Source organism: Symphalangus syndactylus, chromosome 17, assembly GCF_028878055.3.
Source record: "Symphalangus syndactylus isolate Jambi chromosome 17, NHGRI_mSymSyn1-v2.1_pri, whole genome shotgun sequence".
In the NCBI taxonomy this organism is placed as follows: domain Eukaryota; kingdom Metazoa; phylum Chordata; class Mammalia; order Primates; family Hylobatidae; genus Symphalangus; species Symphalangus syndactylus.
In genome coordinates this window covers 78,605,425-78,623,423 of record NC_072439.2, presented here as the reverse complement: position 1 = coordinate 78,623,423, position 17,999 = coordinate 78,605,425, and positions in this window count along the sequence as shown.

Below are 17,999 nucleotides of genomic sequence, written 5' to 3'. Positions count from 1 at the left end.
TGCTAGGAAACTTTTTATCATGGCTTTGATCTTATTACTTGTTATTGATATTCAGTTTTAAATTTCTTCCTAGTTTAATCTTGGTAGGTTATGTGTGTCCAGGAATTTATTTTTTCTAGATTTTCTGATTTATTGAACTTATTGTCATACAGTTGCTCAGTGTAGCCATTAATTATCCTTTGAATTTCTGTCATATAGGTAGCAATGTTTCCTTTTTTCATCTCTGATGTTATTTATTTGAGTCTTCTCTCTTTTTTTCTTATTGAGCCTGGCTAAAAGCTTACCAATTTTATTTTTTTAAGAAACCAACTTTTCATTTTGTTGATCTTTTATACTTTTTTCATTTCAATTTTATTTCTGTCCTGATCTTTATTATTTCTTTTCTTCTATTAATTTTGGGTTTGATTTGCTCTTATTGTTTTAGTTCTTTAAGATGCATCATTAGGGCAGGTGTGGTGGCTTACACCTGTAATCCCAGCACTTTGGGAGGCTGAGGTGGGCAGATTGCTTGAGTCTAGGAGTTCAAGACCAGTCTGGGCAACATGGCAAAACCATGTCTCTACAAAAAATACAAAAAAATTAGCCAGGTATGGTGGTGAATGCTTGTGGTCCCAGCTATTTGGGAGTCTCAGGTGGGGTAATCACCTGAGCCTGGGGGGTGGAGGTTGCAGTGAGCTGAGATCATACCATTGCCCTCCAGCCTGGGTGACAGAGTTCGACCCTGTCTAAAAAAAAAATAATGATAAAAAAGATTCATCATTAGGCTGCTTATTTGAAGTTTTTCTTGATTTTTGTTGCTTATAGCTATAAACATTCCTCTTAGTACTGCTTTTGCAATATCCTGTGGGTTTGGGTATGTTTGTTCCCATTTTTATTTGTTTCAAGAAATTTTTCAATTTCCTTCTTAATTTCTTCATTGACTTCAGAAGCATATTGTTTAATTCCCATGTATTTGTACACTTTCCAAAGTTCCTCTTGTTTTTAACTTTAATAATGCATTTAATTTAACTTAATATATCCAAATTATTATCAACATACAATCAATTTTTTAATGTTATTAATGAGATCACCTACTTTCATTTTTTGTATTAAGTCTTCAAAATCCAATGTGTATTTTATCTTCACAGCATCTCTCAATTGGGTTAATCAATTTCTCAATTGATACAGCACATCTCAAGTGCTCAGTAGGCATATGCGGCTGGTGACTTCCATGTTGGACAGCACAGCTCTAGGACCTTAAAGCTCCCAAGAGCCTCTCTCTCTTTCATAGCTCAGGAAAGCTGTCTCTGCACTTTTCCCTGTTTCCCTTGCCTAAAACTTTTGTTTCTTTTCCAAGTGACAATTCCTCATTGTTCGTGTCTCCAACCTGTATTATTTGTTGCATATTTGTTGTTTAAGAGCTGTCACTCTCTATTAGAACATAATCCCCAGGAGGCAGAGACCCCAGGGTGTAGCACAGTGGCTGGCATACAGTGGCCTTTGATAAGTATCTTTAAATGAATAAATGAATGGATAAATGAATCCATTAGACACCATCTCTCCCCTGCTTTGCACGTGCCTTCTTAGAGGACACAGAAACACTCCACTTTAGTGCTCCCCTGCGGAGTGTGAATCATCTTAGACCCCGGTTGCTTTTGTGCAGGGTTTTGATCATTCTTGGGCAGTAAACTCCTTTGGCAGTCTGTGATATCTATGGACCCCTTCTCAAAATAATGCTTTTTAAATCATTTAATTATTTAATCAATTAATTTTTACACTTTTATTTTAGGTTCAGGGGTATATATGCAGATTTGCTATGGAGGTAAACTCATGTTATGGGGGTTTGTTGTACAGATTATTTTGTCACCCAAGTACTAAGCCTAATACCCAATAGTTATTTTTTCTTTAGTAAAAGGTGAAAGATTTAATATGATCTGAAGAGAAACCAGAGTATATTGTAGTTATTTTTTCTGATCTTCTCCCTTGTCCCACCTTCCACTCTTAATTAGGCCCCAGTGTCTGTTGTTCTCTTTATATCCATGTGTTTTCATCATTTAGCTCCCACTTATAAGTGAGAACATGTGGTATTTGGTTTTCTGTTCTTGCATTAATTTGCTAAGGATAATGGACTCCAGCTCCATTCACGTTCCTGCAAAATACATGATCTTGTTCTTTTTTATGGCTGCATAGTATTCCATGGTATATATGTACCACATTTTCCTTATCCAGCCTACCATTGGTGGGTACTTAGGTTGATTCTACATCTTTGCTATTGTGAATAGTGCTGCAACAAACATATGAATGTGTACATCTTTATGGTGGAATGATTTATATTCATTTGGGTATATACTCAGTAATAGGATTGTTGAGACAAATGGTAATCCTATTTTCAGCTCTCTGAGAAATCACCATGCTGCTTTTCACAATGGTTGAACTAATTTACACTTTTACCAACAGTATATAAGTGTTCCCTTTTTTCTGCAACCTTGCCAGCATCTGTTATTTTTGACTTTTTAACAATAGCCATTCTTGACTAGTGTGAGATGGTGTCTCATTTTGGTTTTGATTTGCATTTCTCTAACGATAAGTGATATTTAGCTTTTATTCATATGCTTGTTGGCTACATGTATGTCTTTAGAAAAGCGTTTTTTCATGTCTTTTGCCCACTTTTTAATGGGGTTGTTTGTTTTTTTCTTGCAAACTTGTTTAAGTTCCTTATAGATGCTGGATATTAGGCCTTGTCAGATACATAGTTTTCAAATATTTTCTCCCATTCTGTAGGTTGTCTGTTTACCCTGTTGATAGTTTCTTTCGGTGTGTAGAAGCTGTTAAGCTTAATTAGATTCCATTTGTCAACTTTTGCTTTTGTTGTGATTGCTTTTGGCATCTTTGCCATGAAATCTTTGCCTGCTCCTATGTCCAGAATGATATTGTCTAGGTTGTCTTCCAGGGTTTTTATAGTTTTGGGTTTTACATTTAAATCTTTTATTCATCTTAAGTTGACTTTTGTATGTGGTGTAAGGAAGGGGTCCAGTTTCAATCTTCTTCTATAGTTTTGATTATTGTAGCTCTGTAGTATAGTTTGAAGTTGGGTAATCTGATGTTGTCATCTTTGTTCATTTTGCTTAGGATTGTGTTGGCTATTCGAGCTCACTTTTGGTTACATATGCATTTTAATATAGTTTTTCTAGTTCTGTGAATAATGTCATTGATAGTTTTATAGGAAGAGCATGGAATCTGTAAATTGCCTTGGGCAGTATGACCCTTTTAATGACATTGATTCTTCTGATTCATGAGCCTGGAGTGGTTTTCCGTTTGTTTGTGTCATCTCTGATTTTTTTTTTTTTTTTTTTGAGATAGAGTCTCGCTCTTTTGCCCAGGCTGGACTGCAGTGGTGCTATCTCAGCTCACTGCAAGCTCCACCTCCCAGGTTCATGCCATTCTCCTGCCTCAGCCTCCTGAGTAGCTGGAACTACAGGCACCCGCCACCACGCCTGGCTAATTTTTTGTATTTTTAGTAGAGAAGGGGTTTTATCGTATTAGTCAGGATAGTCTCGATCTCTGATTTCTTTGAGTAGTGTTTTGTAATTCTCATTGTAGAGATCTTTCACCTATACAATTATCCAGTTATCCAAATAGCTATACTCCTAGGTATTTTGTTCTTTTTGTGGCAATTGTGAGTGGAATTGCATTCCTGATTTATCTCTCAGGTTGGCTGTTGTTGGTATATGGGAATGCTAGTGATTTTTGTACATTGATTTTGTATCTTGAAACTGTCCTGAAATTGTTTATCAGCTGAAGAAGCTTTTTGGTTTCTTCTATAAGGTTTTCTAAATATAGTATCATGTCATTAGCAAATAGGGAAAGTTTGAATTCCTCTCTTCTTATTTGGGTATGCTTTATTTCTTTCTCTTGCCTGATTGCTCTGGCCAGGACTTTCAATACTCTGTTGAATAGGAGTGATGAGAGTGGGCATTCTTGTCTTGTGCCTGTTTTCAAAGGGAATGCTTCCAGGTTTTGCCCATTTATATGATTTTGGCAGTGGATTTGTCATAGATGGCTCTTATTATTTTGAGGTGTGTTCTTTCAATACATAGTTTATTGAGAAATTTTAACATGAAGGGATGTTGAACTTCATCAAAAGCCTTTTCTGTGTCTATTGAATCATATGATTTTTGCCTTTAGTTCTGTTTATGTAATGAACCATGTTTATTGATTTGCATATGTTGAACTAACCTTGCATGCCAGGGAAAAAGCCTACGTGATCATGGTGGATTAGCTTTACTATGTGTTACTCAATGCAGTTTTTAAGTATTTTGTTGAGGATTTTTGCATGAATGTTAATCAAGGATATTGGCCTGAAGTTCTCTGTTTTTTGTTGTGTGTCTGCCAGGTTTTGCTATCAGGATGATGCTGGCCTCATATAATGAGCTTAGGATGAATGCCTCCTTCTCAATATTTTGAATACTTTCAGTAGTAATGATACCAGCTCTTCTTTGTAAATCTTGTAGGATTTGGCTGTGAATACATCTGGTCTTGGGCTTTTTTTGGTTGGTAGGCTACTTATTACTGATTCAAGTATAGAACTCATTATTGGTCTGTTCAGGGAATCAGTTTCTTCCTGATTCAGTCTTGGGAGGGTGCGTGTGTCCATGAATATATCCACCTCTTCTAGATTTTCTAGTTTGTGTGCATAGAGGTGTTTGTAGTCTTTGATGATTGTTTGTATTTCTGTAGATTCAGTGGTAACATCTCCTTTGTCATTTCTGATTGTGTTCACTTGGATCTTTTCTCTTTTCTCCTTTATTTTTCTAGCTAGCTACCTATCTATCTTGTCCATTTTTCCAAAAGCAAACTCCTTGATTTGTTGATCTTTTGAATTATTTTGGGTCTCAATTTCCTTCAGTGCAGCTCTGATACTGGTTTTTTCTCTTCTGCTAGTGTTGAGGTTGGTTTGCTCTTGATTCTCCAGTTTTTTTAGTTGTGATGTTAGGTTGTTAATTTGAGATCTTTCTAACTTTTTGATGTGGGTGTTTAGTGCTATAGATTTCCCTTTTAACACTGACTTAGCTGTGTCCCAGAGATTCTGTATGTTGTATCTTTGTTCTCATTAGTTTTAAAGAACTTCTTGATTTCTGCCTTAAATTTCATTATTTACCTAAAATCATTCAGGAGCAGGTTCTTTAGTTTCCATGCAGTTGCATGGTTTGGAGCAATTTTTTTAGTATTGATTCTTATTTTTATTGTCTTGTGGTCTGGGAGTGTGCTTGGTATGACTTTGGTTCTTTTGCATTTACTGAGAATTGTTTAGTGTCTAATTGTGTGGTTGATTTAGAGTATGTGCCATGTGGTGATGAGACTAATGTATACTCCATTGTTTTTGGATGGAGAGTTCTGTAGAGGCCTATCAGATCCATTTGGTCTAATATTAAGTTTAGGTCTTGAATATCTTTGTTAATTTTCTGCCTTGGTGTTCTGTCTAATATTCTCAGTGGAGTGTTGAAGTCTCCCACTTTTGTGTGGGCATCTAAATCTCTTCATAGATCTCTAAAACTTGCTTTATCAATGTGGGTCCTTTGGTGTTGGGTGCATATATATTTATAATCATTAGGTCTTCTTGTTGAATTGAACTCTTTACCATTATGTAATGCTCTTTTTGTCTTTTTTGATCTTTGTTGGTTTAATGTCTTTTTTTTCCTGAAATTATGATTTCAACTCCTGCTTTTTTCTAATTTCCATTTGCTTGTTAGCTTTTCCTCCATTCCTTTATTTTGAGCCTATGGGTGTCATTGCATGTGAGTTGGGTCCCTTGAAGACAGTATACCATTGGGTCTTACCTTTTAAATCTAGCTTGTCACACTGTGCCTTTTAAATGGGGCATTTGGCCCATTTACATTCAAGGTTAATATTGATATATGTGGATTTGATCCTGTCATTGTGTTGTTAACCTGGATATTATGCTGGCTTGTTTGTGTGTTGCTTTATAGTATCACTAGTCTGCGTGTTTATGTGTATTTTTGTATTGGCTAGTAATGGTCTTTCCTTTCCACATTTAATGCTCCTTTCAAGATCTCTTCTAAGGCAGGTCTGGTAGTAACAAGCTCCCTTAGCATTTGCTTACTTGAAAAGGACCTTATTTCTCCTTTGCTGAGGAAGCTTGGTTTGTCTAGATATGAAATTCTTGGTTGAAGACCTTTTTCTTTAAGAATGTTGAATATAGGCCCCCAATTTCTTATGGCTTATATGGCTTCTGCCGAGAGGTCTGCTGTTAACCTTATGGCATTCCCTTTGCAGGTGACCTGCCTTTTCTCTCTAGCTTCCTTTAACATTCTTTCATTCATTATGACCTTGGAAAATCTGATGATTATGTGTCTCAAGGATGATCTTCTGTAGAATCTTGCAGGGATTCTCTGTACTTTCTGAATTTGACTGTGGCTTCTCTAGCAAAGTTGGGGAAGTTTTCATGGATGACATTCTAAAATATGTTTTCCAAGTTGCTTGCTTTCTCCCCCTCCCTTTCAGGGATGCCAATGTTCACAGATTTGTCCTCTTTACATAATCCCATACTTCTTGGAGGTTTTGTTCATTTCTTTTCATTTTTTTTCTTTATTTTTGTCCGACTGTCTTATGTTAGAGAGCCAGTCTTCAAGTTCTGAGGTTCTCTCCTCAGCCTGGTCTATTCTGCTGTTAATACTTGCAATTGCATTGTGAAATTCTTGTAGTGTGTTTTTCAGGTATATGAGATCAATTAGGCTCTTTTTTTATACTGACTATTTTGTCTGTCATCTCCTGTATTGTTTTATTGTGATTCTTAGTTTCCTTGGATTGAGTTTTGTTGTTCTCCTGAATCCCAATCATCTTTGTTTCTATCTATATTCTGAATTCTGTTTCTGTCATTTCTGCCATCTCAGCCTGGTTAAGAACTCTTGTTGGAGAACTAGTGTAATCATTTGGAGGACATTCACTCTGGCCATTTGAGTTGCTGAGGTTCTTGCATTGGTTCTTACTCATCTCTGTGTGTGGATGTTCCTTTAACTGCAGTGTAGATTGAGTACGGTCAGTAAATTTCTTTTCTGGATATTTTCACAGGGCTGAGGCTTTGTGCATGGTACTTATTTGTAGCTGACTTGTCTTTGGTTTCACAGGGGGTTATGTTAGCCAGGTATTTTTGGTGTTGAAGCTTTGGGGTGTGATACAGCAGGTGGCACTTAGGCATAGTGGTCAGTTGGTCAGCTCTTGCTCCATTGTGTGGCTCCCCTATATTTCCTCACAGTTGCAGATGTGCTCCCTCTCAATGCTCTGAAAGTGTGGGCTCCTTTTTCACTTGAGTGCTGTCTATAGATCATGGTTTGGCACTCCCTGGCTGCCCTCCGCAGCTCTGGAGTCATGTCAGCGTTTATATTTCTTTCCCAACTTGGAGGAAAGGACATTAGTAGTGGTCGTGGCCAAAGGTCTTTTAGCTGTCTTTTGGAAGCTCCACTCCAGAGAGATGCAGGTCTGCAATCAGTGCAATCAGCCTGGCATATGGAATCTGTTCTGTGGGTCCAAGCTGGGGGTTCCCTTCCTGATGACAAGCGGGGTGGGTGGGACCAGTGAAAGACAGGCTGGCTTCCTCTCCTTGGGTTGACTACTGCTTGTTGGAGGTGTGGATAAGGTACCTAGGGCCTTTGCTCCTTCAATAGTTCAAGGGTAGCAGGGGTAGCACCACCGCACAGGCAGTGGCAGAGGGGCTTTCAGTTGCCCCTGGGGGCTCCATCTCCAAGGACTGTGGAGCTACTGTTACTGGAAGTGTTCAGCCAGTGGGGTGGGGCAGCTTCTCTCCTTGTGTGAACCTGGGGCTCCACTTGTTGGAAAACAGGGGGTTGAGGGCTCACCAGGAGACGAGACTGGTCTCCTCTCTGTATGGTAACTGAATTGTGCTGTAAGCTCATGTGTAGCCCTCAGGTTCTTTCCCAGACCAAGGGCAGGAGGGCTAGAACTGCTGCTGTGGCAGTGGCAGAGGGGCTGACAGATGCCTCTGGGAACCTCTTTCCAGGGAACCTCTGGGCCACTACCAGTGGGTATGCTCAGCTGTGGGTGGGGTGACTGTTCTGCAGTCATAAGCCAGGGACCTTGTGTGGTAAAGAGTGAGAGGTAAGGGTTCCCAGGAAAGAGGGGCACTGCAACTGCAGAGGTGGAGGGGTTGTGGGTTGACTCTGGGATTTTCTTCTCAGAGAAATGCTGGGCTGCCTCTGATTAAAGTGGTCAGACAGGGGCAGAGTGGTTGTGCTGGAGTCCCAGGTCAGGTGGTCCTGCTCAGTGAGGAGAAGTGAGAACTGAGACCTGTGTGAACAGTCTGGCTGCTTTTTCGTTAGGTGGGTGCTCTGTGCTGGGGGTCCAGACCAACCCCTGCTCCCCATGGACTCTCCAGAGCCTGGAGACAATAAGGATGAGGGCTGCAAAACAGCAAAGAAGGCAATCTACCCCTCCCACTGGGGCTCTGTCCCAGGGAGTTGCAGAGCTGCAACTGGCTTGATAGCCCCAATGGGGGTGAGGGGTGGCTGAAGACTCAGGCCAGGAGAACCCATGCTGTGAGGAGACATGGGATCAGGGACCCACATAACAGTCTGGCCCTTTTCTGTAGGGCTGCTGTGGTATGCTGGGGGTCCACTTTAGTGCCTAGTCAGCTTAGATTTTCTAGTACCTGAAAGTATCAACAGTAAACTCTGCAAACAACAAAGATGATGGCCTGCCCCTCCCTCTGGGGGGAGCTCTGCCCCAAGTGGTATAGACCTGTTGCCAGCCTAAACACACTGATGGGAGTGGCTGGGGACCCCAGTTGGGGGCATAGAAGACCCCCAAAAAACAGAAAACGAATAACAAAATGGCAGAAGTAAGTCCTTACTTAATAATAACATTAAATGGAAATAGACTAAACTCTGATATAAGAGACATAGAGTGGCTGAATGGATTTAAAAAACAAGATCCAGTGATTTGTTGCCTATAAGAAACACACTTCACCTATAAAGACACAACTAGATGGAAAATAAAGGGATAGAAAAGGATATTTCGTGCAAATGGAAACCAAAAAAGAGAAAGAGTAGATATATTTATAACAGGCATAATAGGTTTCAAGAGTAGATATATTTATAACAGGCATAATAGGTTTCATGAAAAAACTGTCAGAAGACAAAAAAAAAAGTCATTACATAATGATAAAGGGGTCAATTTAGCAAGAGGATATAACAATTGTAAATATATATGCACCCAAAACTAGAGCTCCCAGAGATGTAAATAAATATTATTAGAGATAAAGAGAGAGACTCCAACACAATAATAGCTGGCGACTTTAACACCCACTTTCAGCACTAGACAGATCTTCTAGACAGAAAATCAACAAAGAAACGTCAGATTTAATCTGCACTGTAGACCAAATGGACCTGATAGATATTTACAGAATATTTATCCATTGGCTGCAGAATACACATTCTTCTCAGTACATATGTCATTCTCAAGGATAGACCATATGTTAGGTCACAAAACAGGTCTTAAAACATTAAAAAGGCTGGGTGTGGTGGCTCACACCTGTAATCCCAGCACTTTGGGAGGCTGAAGTGGGTGAATCACCTGAGGTCAGGAGTTCGAGACCAGCCTTGCCAACATGGTAAAACCCATCTCTACTAAAAATACAAAAAATTAGCCAGGCGTGGTGGCACGCACCTGTAGTCCCGGCTACTCTGGAGGCTGAGGCAGGAGAATTGCTTGAACCCAGAGGGTAGAGGTTGCAGTGAGCCAAGGTCACGCCACTGCACTCCAGCCTGGGCAACAAAAGCAAAACTCCATCTCAAAAAAACTTAAAAAAAATGAAATAATATCAAATATCTTCTCCGACCACAATAGAATAAAGCTAAATATCAACAACAAGAGAAAGAAAAGTGTAAGATAAATGACTAGGAGCAGCTAATGTGTGACACTCTCACAGAGAGAAATAAAAGGAATGATACATACAGCATCTTCAACTGAAGCATCCGAGTACATACATTGGGATTTATCAAGAAAACAACTCAACCAACAGAGAATGAAGAAAAGCAAGTCAGCACAACCACCCACCTGTGAGCAACATGGAGCCAGGGGAGCCTCCCCTGCCCAGGGAAGTGGTGAGTGAGTGAGCAGCCCCAGGGACCCATGCTTCTCCCACGGATCTTTGCAACCCGTGGGTCAGGAGATCCCCTCATGAATCCACTCCACCAGGGTCTTCAGTTGGATATACAGGGCTACACGGAGTCCTGGCAGAGCAGCTGCTCAGGCACACGTGGAGCCCCAGAAGCTTTAGATACCCAGGCTTTTCAGCAAAAGCAGCTGCAACTCTGGCAAAGCAGGAGGTTAGACCTTCATACATACTCCTAGGAAAGGGGATAAATCTAGGGGATGAGCAGCTATGGTCTGCAGGCCCCACTTCCACAGCATCTTGCAGGGTAAGACTCACTGGCTTGGAACTTCAGCCAGCCAACGGTAGCAGTGTTATACCTCCCTGCAATTGGGCTTCCAGAGGGAGGGGCGGGCCACTGTATTTACTGTTGTGTAGCCTTAGCCACTGTTGCCCTTGTGCTCTGGGAAATCTGAGTTAACTAAAGACAGGAGTAGTACAGTGCAGCAACTCTGTGGAGAGGTCACCAGAGTGCTTTTCCACGTGAGTCCCAGACCTCATTTTTCTTCAGTGGGTAGAATCTTCTGACTGAGGTCTACAACCACCCTTGCGAGTGTTTTCTAGCCAGAAGTAGTCCCAAACCTCCCTGGGATGGAGCTTCCAGAGGGCAGGGTGGGCCACCATCTTTGCTGTTTCATGGCCTTAACTGCTGTTGCCTTTGGGCTTGGGAATCCAAAGTGACTAGGGACTGGACTGCTCCCTCAACACAGCATAGTTGCTCTATGTTGAGGCTGCCAGACTGCATTTTCACACAGGTCCCAGTTCCTGTTTCTCTTCATTGGGCAGAATCTCACAATCAAGGTCTACAACCAACCCCACTGGTGTTTTTGGACCAGTAACAGGTCCATACCACCCTGAGATGGAACTCCCAGAGGGAGGGGTGGGCTTCCATCTTTGCTGTTTCACAGCCATAGCGATTGTTGCCTTTGGGCTTTGGAGAGTCTGAGGCAATGGGGGGACTGGAGCAGACCCCCAACACAGCACAGCTGCTGTGCAAAAAAGTGGCCAGACTGCTTTTTTATGTAGCTTCTTGATCCTGTTTCTCTAGGACTGGTCCCTGGTGCTTTATTTATTTCATTTGGTGAGGTAATGTTTTCCTGGTTGTTCTTGATGCTTGGGGATGTTCATTGGTGTCTGGAAATTGAAGAATTAGGTATTGATTGTAGTCTTCACAGTCTGGTCTTGTTTGTATCTGTCCTTATTGGGAAGGCTTTCCAGGTATTTGAAGGGACTTGGGTATTGTGATCTAAGCCATATCTGCATTGGGCTGCATCCCAAGCCTGGTCACACTGTAGTTACCACAGACTCATAGAGGTACTGTCTTGGTGGGGTAAGATCTGGAAGAATTCTCTGGATTACCAGGCAGAGACTCTTGTTCTCTTCCTTTACTTTCTCCCAAACAAATGGAGTCTTTCTGTGCTGAGCCATCTGGAGCTGGGGGTGTGATGACACAAGCATCCCTGTGGCCACCACCACTGGGATGTGCTGAAGTCAGAACAGCACCGATCTCACCCAAGGCCTGCTGTAACTACTCCCTGGCTACTGCTTATGTTCACTAAAGCCATAGGGCTCTATAATCAGCAGGTGTTGAATTCAGCCAAGTTTGTGTCCTCTCCTTCAGGCCAATGAGTTTCCCCAGTCCCCCAGTGGGTTCAGAGATGCCATCCAGGAGCCAGGGACTGGAGTCAAATACATTAGAAATCTACCTGGTGTTCTGTTCAACTGTGGCTAAGCTGTTACTCACAAATGAGACAAAGCCCTTCCTACACTTACCTACCATTTCCACAGGTAGAGGAGCCTCCTCTCCCCATGGCCACCACCGCAAAAGGCCCACGGCAGTACTGTCAGCCTACCATCAATGTTCACTGAAGGCCCAAGAACTCTTCAATCAGCTTGTGGTGAATGCTGCCAGGCCTGGGACTCGCCCTTCAGGTCAGTGTACTCCCTTCTGGCCCACAGCAGGTCCAGCAATGCTATCTAAGAGACAAGGTTTGGAATTGGGGTCCCCAAGAGTGCTCTACCCCATTGGGTGCTCTGTCCATTTGTTGCTTTACCCCACTGTGACCCAGCTGGTACCAAGGTGCAAGACAAAATCCCCTTTACTTTTTCCCTCCCTGCTTTTCTCAAGCAGATATCCTCCACAGCTGGGAATGTGCCGTGTCTTACCTGAAACTCGCACATCTTAGAGTCTCACCCAAGGCCCACAGCATACTATCTGGGTATTGTGCTGGTAATTTAGGGCCCAAGGGCTCTTTAGTCAGCAGGTGATGAATCCTGTCAGTATTAGGTCCCTCCCTTCAAGGCAGCAGGTTTTCTTCTGGCTTGGGGTGTGTCTAGAAATGTCATCTGGGAGCGAGGGCCTAGTATGGGGGCCTCAAATCTCTGCTTGGTGCCCTATCCTACTGTGGCTGAGCTGGTATCCACAATGAAAGACAAAGTCCTCTTTACTTTTCTCTCTCCTCTTCTCAAGCAGAAGGAAGTAGTCATTTTTATTTCTGTGAGCTGTGTTGCCTATGGTTGGGGGACGGGTGGTGTGAGCACTCCCTCATCTTCCATAGCTGGTATCTCACTAGGTTGCTTGCCCCCAGGCCCGCTGGCTCTAAGCCAAACAAAGCACAAGGAGTTGCCTAGAAGTTGCAGTCCTTGTGGCCTAGTGTTCTTTTCATGTTTATTGAGGACCCCAGAGTACTTTAGCCCATGGCGACAAGACTTGTTGAAACTCACTGTCCGACCTCTGACACAGGTGATTCCCCTCTGGCTAAGGTGATTCCCCTGACACAGGTGATTTCCCTGTGGCTAAGGTGATTCCCCTGATACAGGTGATTCCCCTCTGGCTAAGACTCATCTAAAGGCTCCCTCTGAGGGTGAGGATGGGCATCAGCTGAGTTCAGCTCAGTTTTGCTTTCAGCTGTGACAAAACAGCACTGAATTCAATGCAAAGTCTTAAAACTGCTGGGTCCTCCCTCCCCCAAGCTCACAGTTTCTTTCTCCTCATCACAAGTCCTCTGTCTGGGGTGAGGAAGCACCGGGGATTCAAGACTGTCTTTCCTTCCCTCTTCAGTGCCTCTCTCAGGTATATGAAGTTATAACCAGATACTGTGATTGCTCACTTGAATTTCATTCTTATGAAGGTTTTTGTGTGTAGACAGTTGTTAAATTTTGGGTCCCTGTGAAGGAGGGGGCCATTGGTGGAGGCTTGTATTTGGGCATCTTGCTCTGTCGTTCCAGGAGCACATCGTTTTATTTCCATGTGTTTGTTTAGTTTCCAAAGTTCCTCTTGTTATTGATTTCTAGATTTATTTTACTGTAGTCAGAGAGGATACCTGCAATTGTTTTAATTTTTAAAATGCTTTAAGACTTGTTTTGTGACCTAACTTATGGCCTATTCTTGAGAATGGCCCAAGTGCTGAGGGGAAGAATGTGTATTCAGAAGCTATTAGAGAAAATATTTTGTGAATATCTAGGTCCATTTGGTCTACAGTACAGATTAAAGCTGATGTTTCTTTGTTGATTTTCTGTCTGGAAATCTGTCCAATGCTGAAAGTGGGGTGTTAAAGTCTCCAGCTATAATTGTATTGGGTTCTTTTTTTTTTTTTTTAATGGAGTCTTGCACCGTCACCCAGGCTGGAGTGCAACGGTGTGATCTTGGCTTGCTGCAACCTCTGCCTCCTGGGTTCAAGCAATTCTCCTGCCTCAGCCTCCTGAGTAGCTGGGATTACAAGCACCTGCCACCACGCCAGCCAATTTTTTGTATTTCTAGTAGAGACGGGGTTTCACCGTGTTGGCCAGGCTGGTCTCAAACTCCTAACTTTGTGATCCACCCACCTCAGCCTCCCAAAGTGCTAGGATTACAGATGTGAGCCACCACGCCTGGTCTTGTATTGGGTTCTATCTCTCTGTTTAGCTCTAATATTTGCTTTATGTTGGGTACTCCAATGTTGGGTCCATGTATATTTACAATTGATGTATTCTGTTACTGAATGGACTCCTTTGGCATTATATAATGGCCTTTTTATCTCATTTTATAGTTTTTGTCTTAAAATCTGTTTTGTCTGATATAAGCATAGCTATTTTTTCTCTTTTTTTGGTTTCCATTTGCATAAAATATCTTCTTCCATCCCTTTACTTTTAGTCTATGTGTGTCTTTATAGGTAAAATATGTTTCTTCTAGGTAACAGATCACTGAGTATTGTTTTCTTTATCCATCCACTCTATATGTTTTGATTAGAGATTTAATCCATTTATGTTATGTGTTATTATTAATAAAGGCTTACTACTGCCATTTTGTTATTTGTTTTCTGGTTGTTTTGTAGTCTTTCCTTCTTGTGTTCCTTTTTGCGGAGGCAATTTTCTCTGGTTGTATGTTTCAATTTTTTTTTATTTTTTGTGTATCTGTTGCATATTGCTTTATTTGAAGTTACCATGAGGCTTGCAAATAACATCCTATAACCCATTATTTTACACTGATGACAACATAACACCGATTGCAAAACAAAATAACAAACAAAGAGGAAACTGAAAAAGAACTCTACATTTTAAGTTTATCCCCTGCTTTTAAAGTTTTTATTGTTTCTATTTATATCTTCTTATACTGTCTATGTCTTGAACAATTGTTTTAGTCATTACTTTTGATAGGTTTATTTTTAGTCTTTCTACTCAAGATATGAGTTGTTTACACACAATTTCAGTGTTAGGATATTCTGTGTTTGTGCACTTACTACTAGCAGTAAATTTTGTAACTTCAGATAATTTCATATTGCTTAATCAATTCTGCTGTTGAGAGGCTCTGATAGATTCTTCAATATGTCAATTGAATTTTCAGCTCCAGAATTTCTGCTCGATTCTTTTAAATTATTTCAATCTCTTTGTTAAAATTTATCTGATAGTATTCTGAATTCCTTCTCCATGTTATCTTGGATTTCACTGAGCTTTCTCAAAACAGCTATTTTGAATTCTCTGTCTGAAAGATCACATATTTCTGTCACTCCAGGATTGGTCACTGGTGCCTTATTTAATTCATTTGGTGAGGTCATGTTTTCCTGGAAGGTGTTGATGCCTGTGGATTTGCACCAATGTGTAGGCATTGAGGAGTCAGATTTTTATTGTAATCTTCATAGTCTGGGCTTGTTTGTACTCATTCCTCTAGGGAAGGCTTTCCAAGTATTCAAAGGGTATTGAGTGTTGTGATGTAAGTCTTTGGTCATTGCAGGCATATATGCGTTAAGGAGAATCCTAATCCTAGTAATGCTATGACTCCTGCAGATCTGTATAGGTACTACCTTTTTGGTCTTGGGTAAGATCCAGGATGTTGCGGTAAGTCAGGGACCCCAAATGGAGGGACCAGCTGAAGCCATGGCAGAAGAACGTGGATTGTGAAGATTTCATGGACATTTATTAGTTTCCCAAATTAATACTTTTATAATTTCTTATGCCTGTCTTTATTATAGTCTCTAAACATAAATTGTAAAGATTTCATGGACACTTATCACTTCCCCAGTCTATACCCTTGTGATTTCCTATGCCTGTCTTTACTTTAATCTCTTAATCCTGTCAGCTGAGGAGGATGTATATCACCTCAGGACCCTGTAATAATAATTGCATTAACTGCACAAATTGTACAGCATGTGTGTTTGAGCAATATGAAATGTGGGCACCTTGAAAAAAGAACAGGATAACAGCAATTGTTCAGGGAATAAGGGAGATAACCTTAAACTCTGAGTGCTGGTGAGCCAGATGGAACAGAACCATATTTCTCTTCTTTCAAAAGCAAATGGGAGAAATATCACTGAATTCTTTTTCTCAGCAAGGAACATCCCTGGGAAAGAGAATATGCACCTGGAGGTATAGGCTTATAAACAGCCCCCTCAGGTGCGCCTTTCTCTTATGGTCGAGACTGCAGGGGTGAAATAGACCCTAGTCTCCCATAGCGTTCCCAGGCTTATTAGGAAGAGCAAATTCCCGCCTAATAAATTTTGGTCAGACCAGTTGATCTCAAAACCCTGTCTCCTGATAAGATGTTATCAATGACAATGGTGCCCGAAAGTTCATTAGCAATTTTAATTCTGCCCCGGTCCTGTGGTCCTGTGATCTCACCCTGCCTCCACTTGCCTTGTGATATTCTATTACCTTGTAAAGTACTTGACCTCTGTGATCCACACCTATTTGTACACTCCCTCCCCCTTTGAAACTCCCTAATAAAAACTTGCTGGTTTTTGAGGCTTATGGGGCATCACGGAACCTGCTGACATGTGATGTCTCCCCTGGATGCCCAGCTTTAAAATTTCTCTCTTTTGTACTCTGTCCCTTTATTTCTCAAGCTGGCCAATGCTTAAGGACAATAGAAAAGAACCTACGTGAATATCGGGGCAGATTCCCCGATACCAGGAGAATTGCTTAGATTACCAAGTGGAGACTCTTGTTCTCTTCCTTACTTTTCCCCAAACCAACAAAGTCTCTCTCTCTCCATGCTGAATTTCTTAGAACTGGGGGAGAGGTGACACAAGTAAAGTACCCCTGTGGCCACCATTTCGGGACTGTGTTAGGGCAGACTAAGAGCCAGAACAGCACTGGGTATTGCCTTAGGCCTGTGGCGACCACTGTCAAGTTACCGCTGAAACTTGACCACTGTCAAGTTTCCTCAAGGCTCAAGGGTTCCACAATCAGCAGGTGGTGAATCCAGCCAGGATTGTATCTTTCCCTTCAGGGTGGCAAGCTTTTCCCTATCCATGGTAGGGTCCAGAAATGCAGTCTGGGAGCCAGGCCCTGGAGTTGGGAACCTTAGGATTCTACTTGGCGCTCTATTCTACTACAGCTGAGGTGATGCCCAAGCTGCAAGACAAAGTCCTTCTCACTCTTCCCTCTCTTTTCCTCAAGCAGAAAGAGCCTCTCCCAATGGCCACCTCAACTCCAGATCTGCATCGAGTACTGCTTGGCTACTGCTGATATTCACTCAAGGCTCAACGGCTCTTCAGTCAGCTTATGGTAAATGCTGCCAGACCTGGGTTTTTCCCTTCAGGGCAATGGGGTCCCCTTTGCCCTAAGGTGGGTCCATAAATGCCCCACAATGAGCCAAGGCTTGGAATGAGGGTTCTGAGAAGTCCACTTAGTGCTCTACCCCACTGTGGCTAAGAAGGTACCCAAGCTGCAAGACAAAGTCCCCTTTTCTCTCTTCTTTCCTCAAGCCAATGGAGTCTGTCTCCATTGTCATCACAGCTGGCAGTGTGCTGGGTCACACCTGAAGCCACAACAGCATTGGGGTTCACCCAAGGCCCATAGCGAGTATTGCCTGGCAACCACTAATGTTTATTCAAGACTCAAGGGCTCTTTAGTCAACAGCAGGTGATGAATCCTGCCAGGACTGGGTTTTTCCCTTCAAGGCAGCTGGTTCCCATCTGGTACAGGGTGTGTCTAGAAATGTTGTCCAGGAGCTAGAGACTGAAATCAGGGCCTCAGGACTTTGCTTGGTGTCTTATTCTACTGTGGCTGAGCTGATATCCAAGATGCAAGGCAAAGTCCTCTTCCTCTTCCTTTCCTTTCTTCATCCTGAAGGAAGCAGTCTCTCCCACAGCTGCAAGCTGTACTGCCTCAGGTTAGGGGAGGAGTGACATAAACACTGCCTTGGCTGCCCCAGTTAGTTTCCAATTATGTTGCATGCACCCCAAGTCTACTGGCTCTGAGCCCAGCACAGCACCAGGACTTGCCCAGAAATTGCAGTTCTCGTGGCCTAGACTGCCTTTCAAGTTTATTTAGACCCCCAAAAAACATTAGCCTGCAATGGTGGGGGCTAGCCAGAACCCAGTTTCTGATTTCTGGGATAGGCTGGCCTAAATTCTCC